Here is a 20,683-nt window from a genome sequence, read left to right on the forward strand (position 1 = left end):
TTTCTCCAACCAAAGTATTTTGACAGTGCGTGCTGATGTTCTTTCAAAAGGACTTTAATTTGTGCCCACTAGAAGGGCCAATTTAGTAAGTACATTGATTGATTTTAGATTATTTACTCGAAAGTTAAATCTGTCTTTATGGTTTTTAAAAAATATTATTGTTTCTAGTGTAACGGGTTGTTGTCGGGCAAGTTTTACTCCCCCCCCCCACCATGAACAGCAGTATGCAAATGTTTGAGAAAATCTGTAATTTTGAAATTAGGCAAGTTTTGGGTCAGCCAAACAACAACAGTATAATTTAACGAGACAAGAATTGAATGCATTTAAAGACATTTGTGTGGACAGTAGTGTGCATGTCATGAAACCTGACAAAGGGGGATATGCTTGTAATCATGAAAGTGACTAATTACAATAATAGGATGAAAACTTTGTTGGACAATGATGCTTATTGGGAGGTTTCTCGTAATGAGATTGGTACAGCATATCAAAAAATTGATTGTGAACCTATGGATATGCTTTTACAGGATCAACTATTGAAAAGTGAGTTTTATTATATGTTAAATACTAAGTCAGTCATTACCAGAATTTTTGGAATTCCAAAAATTCACAGAAATGTAGACAACCCACCCCTTATGCCAATAGCTGATGCTAATAGAAGTAAAACCTTTTTTATAGCAACATTTCTAGACTTTTTGTTGAAAGGGTAAGTGGCGAAATTACTCTACATAAGTAAGGAATCCTGGCATTTTTGTGAGTCAAATTAATAATGTTCTATTTGATAGCAGTGTAATATTTGTAATAATCGATGTCATTAATTTATTTTGCTTTATTCCACATGAACTGGGGCTCATTTTGTGTGAGGAAAAACTTGTCCTTATAGGGGACTTAAAACAGGAGAAAATCAATGCTGCTGTAGCCCTTATGAATCTTATACTCGAGAACAATTATATTTTCTTTGACAACCACTACTTTCAACAAGTTACAAGAGTGACACTAAGGCCAGCTTGCACCCCCACTTTTGCCAATCTGGTGATGGCACACTGGGAGCACCAGTATGTCTTTAATAGTGTTTTTAAAGATACTTGGTTGTTGTACACAAGCTTTTTAGATTACATATTTATTTTGTGGAATGATTCTTTGACTGAGCTCCAAGAATGTTTTAAATATATTAATAGTACAACACATTTTTTGCAGTTTATCAGGAGGTTTGACTCTGATCATATTTCATATTTAGATGTTGAACTCACAAAAAAAAATGTCAGTGAGTCTTGTTTTACATCTAGTATTTTTTGTAACAGCACTTTTTCGAGCAGTTACTTGCATTATGACAGCTGACATCCGTACCACCAGAAAAAAGCTGTTGTTAAAGGGCAAATGGTTCAGTTGGCACAGATGATCACTGATGATAGTATGTTTCACACCAAATGTGAAATTGTTATTGATGTGTTTTGTAAAAGGGGAAATGTTATAAGAAATTAAGAGTGAGGTCGCAGCTAAGAGATATAATGTTTTTATTTAGTCCTAATTTAAAGAATAACGGTAATCCTTTTGTGGATGGTCAGTTGGTGCTACCTAATAGGAAGAATGAGTTTTACAACAACCAGAAATGATTTATTTATTTGTTTGTTTATTTTTTATTTAATTATTGACATTTGTTGACTGGGAAAGTCCAACTGGGACAGGACCCATTTTCAGTGGAATCCCGGGGAGAAAAGCTTCACAAACACATTATGATTACACAGTATTTGACAAGAATTTAGAAAATTTACAGAAATTACAGTACAATATAAGAAAATGAGAAACAGACTAATAAATTGTGGGAAGTTACAACAGAGAGAGAAAAACAGAGTTTCATAGTTTAGTACTAGGCTATCTACCCTGGGGCATTTATAAGCCTAGCCATAGTGATGTGGCTTTCGCCACCCCATGTAATGGTACAAAAGTGTACAGAATAGATTTAGAATACTGTGCCTCTGTCTAGTAGTGACACAGTGAAGACCCCCTTACATAATAGAATTAGTTTACTGTGCCTCTGTCTAGTAGTGACACAGAGATGACCCTGGGTAAACCTCGATCTCCCATCCACTCGTCAAGATTTCTCTTGAAGAGAGTCAGTGAGGGTCTCTGCCTAACATGAACTGGGATTCTGTTCCAGAGTATGGGAAGCCTCTAAGTCAAGAATCTGTCCCTCCAGCATGTCCTATTCATATTTGTGCTGAGGATTAAATCTTTAGCTCTCGTGGTTCTGATGGATTTGGATTTTTTGAGGTGGAGCATGTCCATCAATTCCTGATTGGACATGGCCTTGTACGTCAGGCAGAGATCACCTCTGAGTAGGCGGTATGCTACTGAATAGAGCTGGAGTTTCTTTAGTCTGGCAGCATATGACATATGTTGGAGACCCTTGATCCTCTTGGTGAGTTACTTTTGGAGTCTCTCTAGCTGTTGCAAGTTCCGGGTGAGGTACATACCAAATGGGGCATTGTACTCAATCATGGGCCTGATAAGGGAGGAGTATAGGGGTACAATGACCTCCTTTGATCTGGATGTGAATCCCTTCATGATAAGGTGGGCAAGGTAGAAAGTCTTTCTAACCACTTTGGCAACGTGGGTGTCAAATGAGAGGTCACTATCAACTTGGGTCCCCAGGTCTCTGATTACTTTTTCCATACTCAGTGGGTTACTGTCTATGTGATAATTTGTGGGTACTTTGTTTTTCCCAAAGGGGATGACTATACATTTTTTGGCATTTAGTTTAAGGCCATGTCTCCGGCACCAGTTGTCCGTTTCAGTGAGGCCTTTCTGTAGGATGTATGTGTCAGCCGATGTATCGACTATGGCGCCTAGTTTGCAGTCATCTGCGAACTTTGTCAGCCACAACCCTCCCATGTTTGCTTTCACATCTGAGAAATAAATGCCGAACAAGAGGGGTCCCAGGACAGAGCCCTGTGGGACATCACTTGTGACTGGCTTTGAGTCTGACATGGCTCCAGCGATTTTGACTTTATGGGTTCTATCCTTTAGCCAGTTTGCAACCCATCTTGTGACATATGGATTTACATTTAAGCTGTTGAGCTTGTCTATGATGCCTGAGTGGGGTATTGTGTCGAAAGCTTTAGCCAAGTCCAAGTAGGCTGTATGGACTGCTTTGCCCTTGTCAATGGCTCTAGTGACTGTTTCGAAAAAGTCAACCAGGTTCAAAAGGCAGGATCTGCCCTTTACAAAGCCAAACTGGGTGGGATCAAGTGTCTGTAAGTCACCAATGTCTCTGTTTATGAGTTCCATAATGATTCTTTCCATAGCTTTGCAGACCAGGCTGGTTAAGCTTATGGGGCGGTAGTTACCAGGGTCTGTAGAGGTGCCTCCTTTGTGGAGTGGGACTACTGTTGCTGTACGCCAGTGTTCAGGCACATATCCTGTAGTAAGGCTAAGGTTAAATAGCATTTTTATGTGCGGGTTTAGCTCCTCTTGGAGTTCACGTAGCACACAACCCGGGATACCGTCAGGTCCCATTGATGCTGTGTTTTTAGCTTTGCTGAGGGTGGTTCTCACCTGGACATCTGAGATGACAGGGAGGTTACATTCAGCTGGGATAAGTATTTCTTCTTTTGGGGTGAGGGAGGAGAAATTTGCACTGAACCTGTCTGCCAGAATGTTGGCAATATCTGTGGGTTCAGTGTATTTTTTTGTCATTGTGAACTAACTCTGAACATATCTGAGGGTTTCTGCCCAGGTTTCTAACATAGCAGAAGAAGGCCTTGTGGTTATCTTTAGTGTCCATAGCGATTTTTCTCTCAAAGTTGGCCTTGGATGTTTTTATGAGAGAATGTAGCTTTCTACTAGTGCTGATCAGAGATGCCTTCTCTTTATGGGATTTTGCTCTGTCGTGCAGTAGCTTCCTTCTTTTGTTATACAATTTGTTTATGGCTGGGGTCCACCAGACAGGACGCCTGCCCTTGGTGGAGAGGGTCTTGGTTTTACTTGGGATTGCATGATCCATGCATTCTTGGAGATGTCCGTAGAAAGCATTTGTGAAGGATTCAGCATTGTGGGATGTGGTTTCAACTGGCCCAGTGGGCTTAAAGGATACCATCTCAGTTTTAAGAAGTGTAAAATTGGCTTTTGAGAAGTTTTTCACTGTAGTCTTTTGTGTTGGGGTGGAGGTGGGATATGTATATCCAGGGTGATTAGTTTGTGGTCAGATCTCACTAGTGAGGGGTATACTTCCAGTGTGGAGCACTTTGTCCCCATGTTTGTGATGATCAGGTCTAGTATATTATCTCCCCTTGTGGGAGAGGTGACTAGCTGTTCCATTGCATTTGAATTTATGAATTCCAGGAACCTTTGGGCTAGGGTGTTTGGGCTAGAATAATGTACCCAGTTTATGTTAGGGTAGTTGAAGTCTCCCAATATGATGGTGTTTGGTGAGACATTCATATCCTCCAATGTCTTCAGGAAGGCTGAATGGGGTTCCTGAGATTGGGAGGGTGGTCTGTAACATGCTACCAGTTGTATAGCAGTTTTGCCTACAGTTAGTTGCACCTGGATGGTCTCTGATGCTTCATGTGTTGCTACTAACCTGGAGGTGTGGGTGTTCTTGATGAATATGGACACTCCCCCTCCCTTTTTGGTTTGGCCCGAGTTTTGGGGCCTAAAAGCATGATACGAGGTATAGCCTGGTATTGCTGGGGTGCTCTCAGGAGCCTTGAACCAGGTTTCAGTTACTGCACAGGCATCGATGTTCTCCATACTGAGGAGTGCTTTGAGAGCCTGCATCTTGAGATTTAGACTTCTGGCATTGAGCAGCATTACCCTTAATTTTTTCCATTTTTGTTTTCTAAGGAGGTGGGTTTGTCTTTTGAGCCTTGCCTAAAAAAGGCACTATGGGGGTGGCAAGAGCCTTAGCCAATATCCAGAAGCCCAGTGGTGACAGATGCAAGCCGTCCCTTGTGAAGCAGCATGGCTTGTCCAGCATGTCATCCCAAGCAGACAGACATTGGATCCCCCTAGAATGACACAAGTAATTGAGCCAATTATTAAAGCTGATCATCTTGTCTTTGTATTGTGGCATCATTCTTGGTGAGGGCAAGATGCTGCTCAGGGTCAGGGTCATACCAGCCTGGGCTACATAATCAGAGAGCTCCTCTATGTCTCTTTTCATGTAGTCCAGGGAGGTACGTCTCAGGTCATTCACGCTGGCATGGACAATGACGGAGTCATATTTGTACTTGCTTTGGAGTGCGTGTGTTATGTGGCGGATCCTAGCTCCCGATAGGCAGCTCACCATTACCCTCTCCTTGTTCAGCCTGGTAAGCGGAACGTCAGTGTGTCTGACTATAGAGTCACTTATTACTAGTGTATCAGGCATGGTGTTTGGCTTTAAGGGCTGTGATTGTTTGACACACTGATTTATTGAAGTATGTGTTGCATGTGTTATGTTTTGAGGTGGTGGATTTTTGGGTGTCTGCTTTGGGAACCTCTGTTGTTTTGGTAAGTTTTTTGTTAGAGCCTCCGAGTATGTCTTTGTGTTATGTGTTTGGTTTGCAGTTGTGGTAGGTCTATGTGGGACTGGGTTTGCTGTGTGTGTGTGGTTACCTTCTACTCCTCTCTGGTCTTGCCAGTCCTGAGTTGAGAGAGTTCAGCCTCCAGTTTGGCTATATAGTTGCATCTCTCACATGTATTTGTGTTTGTTGGGAGGAGGAGAGGGTTGTCTGTGTACATGAGACAATTGTAGCATTGTCTCAAGATTCCCAGATTAACCAGATGAACCGGAGAGGATGCTAGTAATCTACCACTCGACATGCTAGAATATTATAAGGGAGTGCTGTGCCTTTCAGGGAAGTGGGTACTCACAGGGGTGGTAGGTGGATGTAGTGCTTACTTTAGTTAGAGAGTGCTTACTTAGAAGAGAGGTTTTGAGAGCAAGTGCTAGGCTTATAATAAAGCGAGTAGACTGATTATTATAAGATTAGAGCTTTCTTAAGGGAAAATTTGAAGAGCAGACTTGACGGAGCCAGAAAAAGTTTAACCTTGTTTAACTGGCGCTATGACAATCACAAAGCCGCGCAAATGCGGATTTTAAACAGGAAACTTCAAAAGAGCTAGAAATGGTCCAAAACAACCAATTACTACAAGCTCTTGTGCTGAGGTCACTCCTTCAGGGACAGATAGGCTGCTCAAGGCTCCCCACTCCCACTGGTGAGCAAAGAAACTTCCTTCTATCCAAGTAAGGCAATGGACAACACAGGAACTACACAACAGCCCAGAACACAGCAAAGCCTGTATACTGGTCTAAACTAGTCGAGGAGAGGCGGGAAAACAAGGATTTTTTGGGGATTTTTTTGTTTTTGAGATAGAAAGCACACAGAAATGCAGGAAACAGTAATAAATCAGTTACACAGGCTAGCACACTTTAGTGGGCAGCATCAACAGTTAAACTTAACAAACAAACAAATAACTTTCGACCAATTTTCGACTAAATGTAACTTTAAGTGCAGATAATATATAATGCAACAAACAGCTAAAAAAACAGTTTAAGCTTGTTCAAAGTAAGCAAGAGAAGGTATTTTAGGTAAAAAACAGCAAAAAAAAACTTAAATCAGGTAAGTAGTCATTTTTCCTCAGTTCTCTGCTGCTAGGACCACTCTGCAGGACCACGAGGAGCTGTTTCTGAGTAGTATAGCCAGAAAAAATGCTCAGAGGCGGATTTTAAACAGGGAACTTCAAAAGAGCTAGAAATGGTCCAAAACAACCAATTACTACAAGCTCTTGTGCTGAGGTCACTCCTTCAGGGACAGATAGGCTGCTCAAGGCTCCCCAATCCCACTGGTGAGCAAAGAAACTTCCTTCTATCCAAGTAAGGCAATGGACAACACAGGAACTACACCACAGCCCAAAATACAGCAAAGCCTGTATACTGGTCTAAACTAGTCGAGGAGAGGCGGGAAAACAAGGATTTTTTTTGTTTTTGAGATAGAAAGCACACAAAAATGCAGGAAATAGTAATAAATCAGTTACACAGGCTAGCACACTTTAGTGGGCAGCCTCAACAGTTAAATTTAACAAACAAACAAACAACTTTAGACCAATTTTTGACTAAATGTAGCTTTAAGTGCAGATAATATATAATGCAACAAACAGCTAAAAAACAGCTTAAGCTTGTTCAAAGTAAGCAAGAGAAGGTATTTTAGGTAAAAAACAGCAAAAAATACTTAAATCAGGAAAGTAGTCGCTTTTCTCAGTTCTCTGCTGCTAGGACCATTCTGCAGGACCACGAGGAGCTGTTTCTGAGTAGTATAGCTAGAAAATAATGCTCAGAGGTGGATTTTAAACAGGGAACTTCAAAAGAGCTAGAAATGGTCCAAAACAACCAATTACTACAACCTCTTGTGCTGAGGTCACTCCTTCAGGGACAGATAGGCTGCTCAAGGCTCCCCACTCCCACTGGTGAGCAAAGAAACTTCCTTCTATCCAAGTAAGGCAATGGACAACACAGGAACTACACCACAGCCCAGAATACAGCAAAGCCTGTATACTGGTCTAAACTAGTCGAGGAGGCGGAAAACAAGGATTTTTGTTTTTGAGATAGAAAGCACACAAAATGAAGGAAATAGTAAATATTCTTAAATCTAGCACATAGTGACTAGTTCTTACCCGAACTTTGGGATCTTTTCTATGAATAGGGCAGATAATTAAAGGGATTAAACCCAAAAGGGCTTAAAGGAGGAGATAGGGTAAATACTTGTTGAGTGAATCCCTTCATGATAAGGTGGGCAAGGTAGAAGTCTTTCCTGCAACCACTTTGGCAACGTGGGTGTCAAATGAGAGGTCCTCGACTTTGATGGGCTTAGATTTTTAAGGTCTCCTGATTACTTTTTCGCATACTCAGTGGGTTACTGTCTATGTGATAATTTGTGGGTACTTTGTTTTTCCCAAAGGGGATGAAGCTATACATTTTTGACATTTTAGTTTAAGGCCATGTCTCCGGCACCAGTTGTCCGTTTCAATTGAGGGGCCTTTTCTGCTTAGGAAGGTATGTGTCAGCCGGTGTAGCCGACTATAGGCCTAGTTTGCAGTCATCCTGCCGAACTTTGTCAGCCACCAACCCTCCCATGTTTGCTTTACATCGAAATAAATACCGAACAAGAGGGTCCCAGGACAGAAGCCCTGTGAAGGACATCACTTGTGACTGGCTTTGGAGTCTGACTTATGGCTCCAAGCGATTTTTGACTTTATGGGTTCTATCCTTTTGTAGCCAGTTTACCCCAACCCATCTTGCTTGACATATGGATTTACATTTAAGCTGTTGGGCTTGTCTATGATGCCTGGAAGGGTGGGTATTGTGTGTAAAGCTTTGAAAGCCAAGTCCAAAGTAGGCTGTACAGCGGACTTGCTTTGCCCACGTCAATAAGCTCTAGTGACTGACTGTTTTGAAAAAAGTCAACCAGGTTCAAGGGCAAAGGCAGGATCTGCCCTTTACAAAGCTGAACTTAAGGTGGGATCAGAGTGTCCTACTAAGTCCCCAAAATGTCTCTGTTTATGAGTTCCATAATGATTTCTTGCATAAAAGCTTTGCAGACCAGGCTGAGTTAAAACGCTTATGGTAGTAGTTACAGGGTCTGTAGAGGTGCCCTCACTTTAATAGGTGGGACTACTGTTGCTGCTCGCCAGTGTTCCAGGCACATATCACCTGTAGTACATAGAGCTAAGGTTTAAAATAGCATTTTTGTGTGCTTGAGGTTTAGCTCCTCTTGGAGTTCACACGTAGCATGCAAGCTTGGGATACATTCAGGTCCCGTGATGCTGTGTTTTAGCTTTACTGAAGGTTCTCACCTGGACATCTGAGATGACAGAGGAGGTTTACATTCCAGCTGGGATAAGCTATTTCTTCTTTTTGGGGATGAGGGGGAGGGAGAATTGCACTGGAACCTGTCCCTTGCCAGAACATTGGCAGCATATCTATTGGGTTCAGTGTATTTTTTGTCATTATTAATGAACTAACTCTACAGAACATATCTACAGGGTTTCCTTGAGCGGTTTCTAACATAGCAGAAGAAGAAGGCCTTGTAGTTTATCTTTAGTGTCCATAGCGATTTTTCTCTCAAAGTTGGCCTTGGATGTTTTATGAAGAGAATGCTTAGCTTTCTACTAGTGCTATGATCAGAGATGCACAGCTTCTGCTTTATGGGATTTTTGCTCTGTCGATGCAGTAGCTTCCTTCTTTTGTTATACAATTTGTTTATGGACTAGGGGTCCCACTTGAGACAGGACGTAGCCTGCTCTTGGTGGAGAGGGTCTTGGTTTTATTTGGGATTGCATGATCCATGCATTCTTGGAGATGTCCGTAGAAAGCATTTGTATGAAGGATTCAGCATTGTGGGATGTATGGTTTCCAACTGGCCCAGTGGGCTTAAAGGATACCATCTCAGTTTTAAGAGAAGTGTAAAATTGGCTTTTTGAGAAGTTTTTTCACTGCTTAGTCTTTTGTGTTGGGGGTGGAGGTGGGATATGTATATCCAGGGTGATTAGTTTGTGTGGTCAGATCTCACTAGTGAGGGGGTATACTTTAGTCTTGGAGCACTTTTGTCCCCATGTTTGTGATGATCAGGTCTAGTATATTATCTCCCCTTGTGGGAGAGGGTGACTAACTGTTCCATTGCATTTGAATTTATGAATTCCAGGAACCTTTGGGCTAGGGTGTTTGGGCTAGAATAATGCACCCAGTCTATGTTAGGAGTAGTTGGGGAAGTCTCTCCCAATATGATGGTGTTTGGTGAGACATTCACTAGTATCCTCAATAATATTTCAAGGAAGGCTGAGTGGGGTTCCTGAGGATTTGGGAGGAGAATTGAGGGTCTGTAACTATGCTACCAGTTGTATAGCAGTTTTGCCTACAGTTAGTTGCACCACTGGATGGTCTCTGATTAAGCTAAGTCATGTGTTGCCACTAACCTGGAGGTGTGTCAGGTGTCCTTGATGAATATGGACACTCCTCTCCTTTTGGTTTTAGCCCTAAGTTTTGGGGCCTAAAAGCATGATCTGAGGGTATAGCCTGGTAGTGCTGGGGTGCTCTCCAGGAGCCTTGAACCAGGTTTCAGTTACTGCACAGACATCGATGTTCTCCATACTGAGGAGTGCTTTGAGCCTGCCATCTTGAGATTTAGACTTTCTGGCGAGCACAGCATTACCCTTAATTTTTTTCCATTTTGTTTCTAAGGAGGTGGGTTTGTCTTTTGGCCTTGCCTAAAAAGGCCACTATGGGGAATTAGCAGAGCCTTGGCCAATATCCAGAAGCCCAGTGGTGACAGATGCAAGCCATCCCCTTACTTGAAAACAGCGTGGCTTGTCCAGCATGTCATCCCAAGCAGACAGACATTGGATCCCCTAGAGATGACACTGAGAGTACTTGAGCCAATTATTATTAAAGAAGCTGATCTGTCTTGTCTTTGTATTGTGGCATCATTCTTGGTGAGGCAAGATGCTGCTCAGGAGATTCAGAAGGGGGTCATACCAGCCTGGGCTACATAATCAGAGAGGATCCTCTATGTCTCTTTTCATGTAGTCCAGGAGGAGGTGGGCGTCTCAGGTCATTCACGCCCGGCATGGACAATGTGGTCATATGTGCAACCCTTGCTTTGGAGTAATGTGTGTTATGCTGTGGCGGATCCCTAGCTCGATAGGCAGCTCACCGTTACCCTCTCCTTGTTGTTCAGCCTGGTAGCCGGCGGGCGTCGGTGTGTCTGACATAGAGGTCACCTATTACTAGTGTATCCAGGCATGGTGTTTTGGCTTTAAAAGGCTGTGATTGTTTTGACACACTGATTTATTGAAATATGTGTTGCATGTGTTATGTTTTGAGGTGTGGTGGATTTTGGGTGTCTGCTTTGGGGAACTTCTCTGTTGTTTTGGTAAGTTTTTGTTAGAGCCTCCAGAGTATGTCTTTGTGTTATTATGTGTTTGAACTTTTGCCAGTTGTGGTAGGTCTATGTGGGACTGGGTTTTGCTGTTATTGTAGGTTACCCTCTCCTCCTCTCTGGTCTTGCCAGTCCTGAGTTGAGAGAGTTCAGCCTCCAGTTTGGCTATATAGTTGCATCTCTCACATGTATTTTATTGTGTTTGTTGTTAGGAGGAGGAGAGGGTTGTCTGTGTACATGAGACAAGATTTGTAGCATTGTCTCCAAAGATTCCCCCAGATTAACCAGCTGAACCGGAGAGGATGCTAGTAATCTACCACTCAACATAGCACTAGAATATTATAAAGGGGAGTGCTGTGCCTTTTTCAGGGAAGTGGGTGCTCACAGGGGTGGTGAGGTGGATGGTAGTGCTTACTTCTAGTTAGAGTGCTTATTTAGAAGAGGTTTTGAGAGAACAAGTGCTAGGCTTATAATAAAGTGAGTAGAGCTGATTATTATAAGAGGTAGAGCTTTCTTAAGGGAAAATTTGAAGAAACGGACTGGCCAGGCCAGAAAAAGTTTAACCCAACTTGTTTAACTGGCTGGCTAGTGCTATAGCACAATGCAGCGTGAAGCAGCGCATAAATGCAGTTTAAACAGGAAACTTCAAAAGAGCTAGAAATGGTCCAAAACAACCAATTACTACAAGCTCTTGTGCTGAGGTCACTCCTTCAGGGACAGATAGGCTGCTCAAGGCTCCCCACTCCCACTGGTGAGCAAAGAAACTTCCTTCTATCCAAGTAAGGCAATGGACAACACAGGAACTACACAACAGCCCAGAATACAGCAAAGCCTGTATACTGGTCTAAACTAGTTGAGGAGAGGTGGGAAAACAAGGATTTTTGGGTTTTTTTTTTGTTTTTGAGATAGAAAGCACACAGAAATGCAGGAAACAGTAATAAATCAGTTACACAGGCTAGCACACTTTAGTGGGCAGCATCAACAGTTAAACTTAACAAACAAACAAACAACTTTCGACCAATTTTTGACTAAATGTAACTTTAAGTGCAGATAATATATAATGCAACAAACAGCTAAAAAAACAGTTTAAGCTTGTTCAAAGTAAGCAAGAGAGGGTATTTTAGGTAATAAACAGCAAAAAATACTTAAATCAGGTAAGTAGTCACTTTTCTCAGTTCTCTGCTGCTAGGACCACTCTGCAGGACCACGAGGAGCTGTTTCTGAGTAGTATAGCCAGAAAAAACGCTCAGAGGCGGATTTTAAACAGGGAACTTCAAAAGAGCTAGAAATGGTCCAAAACAACCAATTACTACAAGCTCTTGTGCTGAGGTCACTCCTTCAGGGACAGATAGGCTGCTCAAGCCTCCCCACTCCCACTGGTGAGCAAAGAAACTTCCTTCTATCCAAGTAAGGCAATGGACAACACAGGAACTACACCACAGCCCAGAATACAGTAAAGCCTGTATACTGGTCTAAACTAGTCGAGGAGAGGTGGGAAAACAAGGATATTTTTTTTGTTTTTTTTGTTTTTGAGATAGAAAGCACACAGAAATGCAGGAAACAGTAATAAATCAGTTACACAGGCTAGCACACTTTAGTGGGCAGCCTCAACAGTTAAATTTAACAAACAAACAAACAACTTTCACCAATTTTAGAGCTAAATGTAACTTTAAGTGCAGATAATATATAATGCAACAAACAGCTAAAAACAGTTTAAGCTTGTTCAAAGTAAGCAAGAGAAGGTATTTTAGGTAAAAAACAGCAAAAAATACTTAAATCAGGAAAGTAGTCGCTTTTCTCAGTTCTCTGCTGCTAGGACCACTCTGCAGGACCATGAGGAGCTGTTTCTGAGTAGTATAGCCAGAAAAAAATGCTCAGAGGTGGATTTTAAACAGGGAACTTCAAAAGAGCTAGAAATGGTCCAAAACAACCAATTACTACAAGCTCTTGTGCTGAGGTCACAACTTCAGGGACAGATAATTTACAAGGTGTGTATATATGTATGTATATATATATATATATATATATATATATATATATAGACACATACACTCACACGCACACATGCACACACACATGCATACACACTTTTTTTGTAAATATTGAAATAGGTTAAGTTAAGAAAGGAAAATATCACTAGAGGGGTAGTTTTTTGGTTGAAAGAATTAATAAAGGGAAAGAAAATTCACTAGAGTCATTACTGGGATAGTTTTAAAGGGGTGAGGGATTAGAATGATAGTTAAGGTTAGTGAAATTTATAGTAAGAACAGAGTTGTTTAAAATAATTTACAGATCAAAAAGAGTTTCCTACTGGCTTTGATAGGTAAAGATTGGGGTAAGCTAGAGGAAGGCTCAGGGATAGTAGGATGTTTATCTATTTGGATAGATGCAGGGACAGATTTTAGTATTTAGTAGGTAGTTCTTTAGGGTGAGTTTAAATTTGTTGAAGCAGCTAATGGTGTTTATGCTGGTTGGAAGTGAGTTCCATAGTTTAGAGACAGTGTATGAGTAAAGGCATTGTCTGGCTCTTTTGTTTGGTACATGAACAGTTATGAATTGTTTATTTTCAGAGCGAAAGATTCTGGTGGGGCTATAGGGTATTAAAATGTTCTTAAGGGCAAGGTAGTTGTTTGGATTGTAGACAATTTTATGTGCTATGGACGGTTGAATGAGGTTAAGGTGATGTGGAAACTTCAGCAAGTTTTTTTTAGGCTTTTCAGTGATGTGAACGCTATCAGCTACCTGTGGCAAATGTGGCAATTTTATGGTAGTAGGACTGGAGCTTATTTTGTAGAGATGACTGCAGGTTAGTAAAAATGGGGGGGGCACCATATAATAGGGAGGGGAACAATTAAGTGTTGGCAAGAGCTTTTTTGGTGGTGCTGTCCATGAAATGTTTATGCCTGTATAGGGCTCCTAATTTGCAGTGTTTTTGAAGCCTGGTTAAAGGTATCTTGGGTTATTTGTTGGAGGTGCTGGAGGTTATTTGAGGAGGAGATGATGGTAGTGTCATCTGCATATTAGATAATAGAACTAAGAGAAGCAGTGTGAAGGTTGTTGGTAAATATGTTAAAGAATAAATAAAGATCCAAGTATGGATACTTGTGGTACTCCAGTTTGGTTGGTTTGGTATTCTGACAGGGTATTTTGCCATTTTATGCATTGTTGCCTGTTAGTGAGGTAGCTATTATACCATTGGTAGGTGGGAGGGGTACAGCCAATATTAGAAAGGTGTTATAGAAGTTTTTTGTGTGATACTGTATCGAAAGCCTTCAACAGCTCTAGCACACTAGTACATAAGTAATAGTACGTGAGTCGATGGATCTCTGTACAGTATCCATGAAGGAGATAAGTGCAGTGTTTGTGCTGTGTGAGGAGAGAAAGCCATGTTGCGTGGGGGTTAGTCGGTTGTTGTGTGTGAGATGGTGAAGTAATTGTTTATGGATCACTTTGGATAGTGGGGAGATGATAGAGACTGAATGATGGTTAGAGGGTTCATTGGAGTTATCTCCTTTGTAAAGTGGGGTGATGGATTTTTTCCAGAATTTGGGGACATAGGATTCTGTAATTGAGCAGTTGAGCAGAATGCTAATGGGGTATAATATGGCCTTGGCAGTGAGTTTTAAGTATTCTGGTGGGAGGTCATCAGAGGAGAGACAGCATAGTTTTAATTTTCTGAGGAGTCTCTGAATTTCTGTGGTTGGTATTGGTTGTAGTGAGAAGAGGCTAGATGGTGTAATATTGCTTTGGTGAAGGGGAGAAGAATTGTCTATGGGGGAGGATCTTTCTAAGTGAGGAATGCTTTTGTGGGGTAGAGGAGGAGGGGGAAAGGAATTTGATAAGGTGAAGGTAGAGGGAGAGGAGTCTGTTATCAATTTGTCTATGCTATTTATAAAATGTGAGTTGAGTATAGTGGCTATTTGTGACTGTTTTTTCTGGGCATGGTGATGTATTTGTTTGGTGCCAAGGGTAAGAAGATTAGCAATGCTTTTCCAGAATTGTTTTGGGTTGTTTCTATGGTTACTCAGTTGGTTGGAGAAATAGTTTCTCTTTATAGTACATACTAGATTTTTAGCTTTGTTTCATAACCATTTGTATCTAAGTAGGTTACGTTCATTTTTGTTTTTTATGCCATTCTTTCCAGGCTTTGTCCCTATTTTGTAGAAGTTGTTTAGTGGCCTTTGTTAGCCAGGGAGCATGGATTGATTTACTCTTTTAGTAAGAGGAGGGGTTAGGTTGTTGAGTGTGTCTAGGAATATTTTATTAAAATAGTAAAAGGCATCATCCGATGGGAGAGTTTTTAGTGGGCACCAATCTGAGAGTTTCAGAATGTTGATAAATTCTTGTTGATCAAAATGTTTTAGGTTTCTGGTGGCTTTATACTTATGAGATTTGGATATATGTGGAGTAGATCTATAAGTGAAAACAGGTAAGTGGTCGCTGACTAAATTGGGTAGGGTCTTTGGATTTAAGTATTTAAGTGGATCTGAAACTAAGATCCAGTCGAGGGTGGCTCCTGGTGTATTGCTGTTGAGCATTCTGGTAGGGTTGGTGACAAGTTGGGTGAACTTGTAGAGGTTTATGCTGTTTGTTGGGGAGTCAGTTATTAAATTTTGCCAATTGTTGTTTACATCTCCCATAATAATAGTTTTGTTGCAGATATTTTCTGACATCCAGGCGAGGAGGTCCTCAAGGGTTTGGATATTTTGTTCTGGTGGGATATACAGACTTAACTATGCATAACTGCTTATATTTGGTAATTTGTAGGGTTCCTATTAGGAATTTAATTTATTTATAACAAATTTATTTAGTTATAACAAATTTTACAGTGGACAGTAAGGTTATAGTTGAATGTCTTATTCAGAATTTGAATATTTTTAAATCCGATGTTTCCTTGATGTAAAAATTAGGAGATAAGCCACATATTATTTTTAGAAAGGATCAGTGTTTTATAAACCTATTGGAACAAGGTTATTGAAAAGAAATCACATCTAAAAGGATAGGTATGTTTAAATGTGTCTATTGTAACCAATGTAAATATATTAAAAATGGTGATAGTTTTAAAGTAAAAAGGACATCTTTTAAGGTTACTGGCCATTTTTCCTGTGCTTCTAGCCAAGTAGTTTACTTGGCATGTTATGAGTCATGTCCTGTGTTCTATGTAGGAATGACTAGTAGGAAGTTAAGAAGCAGGATATATGAGCATACTGTTGATATTAAAAATTGTAAAAAGACTAACGCTCTTTATAGACATATTGTAGGAAATAAAGAGAATGTTTTTAACTTTGTAGTATTAGAACAAATAGTAAAAGATCCCTAGGGCAACATTGTGGATGAACATTTGTTTAAAAGTGAATTAAAGTGGAAATTGAGATTGGATGCCACTTGTTTCCCTGCTTGAATGATTCTGTTTCCATTTCTTCTCTGTTAAAGTTAAACTATCTCACTGCCTGATTAGTTGGGATAGTGGCTAATTTTATTTAATTTTATGTAGTTAATTGGCTGACTGCTATTGGAACTGCTAGTCATGTGATGTTTTTTGCAATTGTATTTTAATGAATGTTTTATGTGATACCTGAGTTCTGATGAAGTTCCATTAAGAGAAAAAGGAACGAAAGCGCTTAACTCTATTTCTAATAAATATGTTTTGACAGAATTTCATTTCCTAGCTGTTTATCTATCACTGCAGGAGTCTTTGGTTATTCTGTTTGTAGTTTTTTCCTCTTTGGACTTTTGCTGCTGCTGTTATTGTTTACAATTCAGTGTGGATGCTTGCCTGGTTGGTTATTTGCATTTGGATTTTTTTGGTCAGCTTCTACTATGTCAGCTTTGGATTCTGAAGAGCTTTTGTTCAATGGCACCCCCATTTCCAGTCTTCCTGAATTGGTGCACAACTTGTCTTTATTGATACAACACTTTATACAGATTCTTTCACAATTCAGTAACATGGAAGGTACCCAGTCCACACATTCAGCTGACAACAATAGGAGAATTCAAACAGAACATCAAGTTCCTGGTGAATCCTATGGTGCTTTAACTAACACTTTTCAGTCTTATTGGCAAACTGACTTTTCCAAGGTCAATTATGTTCATAAATGGCTTGACAAGTTTGATTTTCTGGAGGACAATGCATATATTAGATCCCAGAGGGTGAATTTCTGTCATTAGAGCAACAAATTAAATTACTGGACAAAAACTTGTACAAATTCAAATCTCTTGAGTTGCATAATTATTTCTTGGGTGAATGTGTTGGTAGACAATATGTACCAAAGGGATTACATGTTTGGAGATTTCCCCAAGGTTGGAAGAAAACTCCTTATTTCATATGAAACTTCTTTTATTCTTCTTCTATTTGATCGTACCACTTTGGAGCTTACTCACCTGGTGATTAAGGAGAATGAGCAATGTATGCAGAAGTATAAGGAGGAAGTGAATAGACTGGTTATCTTGATTCCTAGAGCTTTGAATTTTTCACAATACAAACACGTTTTTAATAATGTTTTTAAACAGGTGGATTCCAAGATAGTACCAATAAAATGTAGAAAGGATAAAAAACTAGAAATGGATGACAATGATTATAGAAAGAGAACTTAGCAATCATCTAGTAGTAGATAATGAACAGACCCAAGTTGACAGGCGTGGTTATAACAACAATAATAGCTTCAGCCAACACACGGATGTCCCTTTAGATTAACCACCACTGAGATGATCAGCTCAATTAGCGAACAAGCATCAGGACAGGTCTGAGAACTTGGGATACCAGAACAACAGGGGAATGCAAATGTACTGGGGCAAGAAAGACCAGCATCCCAGGAGATACAAGAAGTGATCACATCGGTTGAGATAGTTACATCTACACCAGCATATTCTAATCAAGGTACTGTCTCAATTACAACATTTTTCAATTTTAATATTTGCAACTTTACTGAACTGCACATTAGTCCGGAACATCATGGTTTGTTCCTGAAAGGTGTTACTTCCATCTCTTCAGGATGTGCAAATATTGAGAATACTCTTATTGACTTAAAGTTATTTACTAATAAGCTGAATTTGAGTTTCACGATGGATACCGGGAATTGTACTGAACAAGCACAAGGTAATTATAAACATAAAAGGCTTTACAACCCCCACCACCACCACCACCATCCGGTAATTAATATCTTTGAGAAGGCATGTGAAATGGACATTTGAGAACTGTTGTCCAAAAAGAGAAAGTGGATGTTTTATAATTTAACTAAGGAAGAGAAATGTATACTTGGCAATATGTCTGGTAATAAAGATATCCGATGTATGAAACTGGATAAGGGGGATGGTTTAGTTGTCATGGACCTTACAGATTATATCAGCAGAATGACTCTTTTAATTACTGATACTAATGTATATCAGCCAGCTTTTATAAGTGAAATCAATACAGCCTGTAGGTCTATTAACATATAGTTAGATGAATTGTTGTTGTTTGATGACATCACCTGCGATTTGTCTCACTACTTGAAGGTTCAGTTTCCTGTTATTCCCAAACTATTTAGTATCTGGAAAATTCATTCTAATTTGCAGAACCCACTGCTATGACCTATTGTTGTGGCAGGGGGTTTTCTCACTGAACTGTTTGCAAAATTTATTGATTTGAAGTTGAAATTACTGTTCCAGCATTCTCCACATATCTTGTGTGATTCCTGTGACTTTGTGAACAAATTAAGAGGTATTCGATGTGAAGATGATGACCTGCTGGTAACACTTGATGTGAACAATTTTTCATTGTTATTCATCAGAGCAAGGGATGGCTTGGTTCGGTGATGTTGTTCGTGAATTTAAATCAGTAACCAAATGATGTTAGGTTTATTATATAGTTCATGGACACTGTTCTGTACAACAATTTCATGTACTTTGATGGAGAATATTTTAAACAGGTATGTGGTGTTGCAATGGGAGCTGCATGTGTCCCCACATACGCGAATGCAGTTCTCCTATAATGGGAATCTGATATTGTATTTAAAATGTACAAAAGGCACTTGGAAGGGTCCCTCAAAGAAACAAGAAGCACAATAGCAGGAAGAAGGCTGTATTTTGAAACAACAAACACAGCACTCCACACATAAATGCCTTAACAGTATCACCAGCAATTTTGTCAACAGACTTCATCAGATGTAAAACAAAATTCTAAAAGTTGCTGACATTTATCCCAAACCTCAAACTAGACCCACCAATAAAAATCCTTCCCCAAAACCAATCAGGAATACAGAAATAACTTCCACCTAAAAAATAAATTGCCAGTGCTCTACTTGGTGTAAATCAATACCTTTCAATGACCAACAAAAAACAAAATATGTATTAATTTAAAATAGTATACTTAAACTGTTTTCATTTAAGTTGTTTTAAAAATCTACTTAAATAAAAGTATTTTGGCACTGGTCTTCATTTTTTGTTGGTTTTACTGTATTTAAAATTGTCTCTTTCAAGTTTTGTAAATGTTATTCTCATTTCTTGGAAGACATTTTTTGGTTTGGACTGGGACTAGAGACCATCTTTCTACTTTATTGCTGAATTAGAGTCATCCACTGAGTTCTTGAAATTTACATCACATGTTGATAAGAGAGTATTCAGTTTTTTTGGATGTAACAATCAAAAAGAAATCTGATGGTTCAATTTTTACATTTATTTTTGGAAACAAACTTATTGTAAGCTTTATTACACTTTAAGAGCAACCATCCCTATTACCAAAAGAAAGGGGTTATGAAAAGTCAGTTTATCAGAATTTCTAGACTAACCTCTGATGATGATGTGTCTTAAGCAGTTTGAAATACTAAAAGGTATGTTTTTGGAACGTGGATTCCCTGAAGCACTTATAGACAGCTTTTATTCCCAGATTTGGTCTGAAAGATCTTTTAGATATGTACCGATTATTTGCAAAGATCTTGATATGATGGAAGCTAACAGACTCAAAGAAGTTTGTAATGAACAGTTGTCAACTAATAATAATTTTGTTACTTTTTTTTTGGATTCTGCTGACATTAAGAAAGTTATTACAAAACATTGGTCAATCTTGCTAAATGAAGAAAGTTTTAAAAATTGTTTTGATAAAAATCCCACATATACATTTAAGAACCAGACAAACATTGAGAAATTGTTGGAGAAACCGAAGGTCATTCCTAGTAGTGGTGACTTTAGGTCTTTTAAGTGTGGCTGATGTAACCAGTGTGCATACACAAAAATTGAATACAGTGGTATGTTATGGGAATTAGTGAAAAAATGGATTGTCAGAGGCAGATATTATTGTTACACTTCAAGGGTTGTTTACCTGGCAGTGTGTCAGTCTTGTCCAGCATTCTGTGTTGGAAAGATAAATAATGCATACAGTACTGGCAAAAAAGACAATAAGAGTGCATTGGCAAGCCATGACTGCTAAGGATTTTAATATGTTTATCGTTTACATTTTAGAATGTATGGATTAAGATAACCAAGGAGGTGACTGACAAAACAGGTCACTGCACAAAGAACTGATCTGGCAGCTATGGTTTGAAGCTACCAGTTTGCCTGATTTAAACAAGGCAACTTCTATAGCTAGTGAGTTAAAACACCTAGCTTCTAAGGTTTAGAATTGTTTTTACTTTTGTGACATGCATTTTAGTGTTGTACTTATGTATTTTTCCACATCTACATTTTTACTTTATTAATGTTTCTGCAGCTTTAAATATTTCAGTGGGTATTTGTTATATTGTTACAGATTTCAGCCATTCATATATAAAGGAGGGGGTGTGCTTTTTGTATTTTGT

Source organism: Protopterus annectens, chromosome 2.part2, assembly GCF_019279795.1.
Source record: "Protopterus annectens isolate FY-2018-M chromosome 2.part2, PAN1.0, whole genome shotgun sequence".
Classification (NCBI taxonomy): Eukaryota; Metazoa; Chordata; order Ceratodontiformes; family Protopteridae; genus Protopterus; species Protopterus annectens.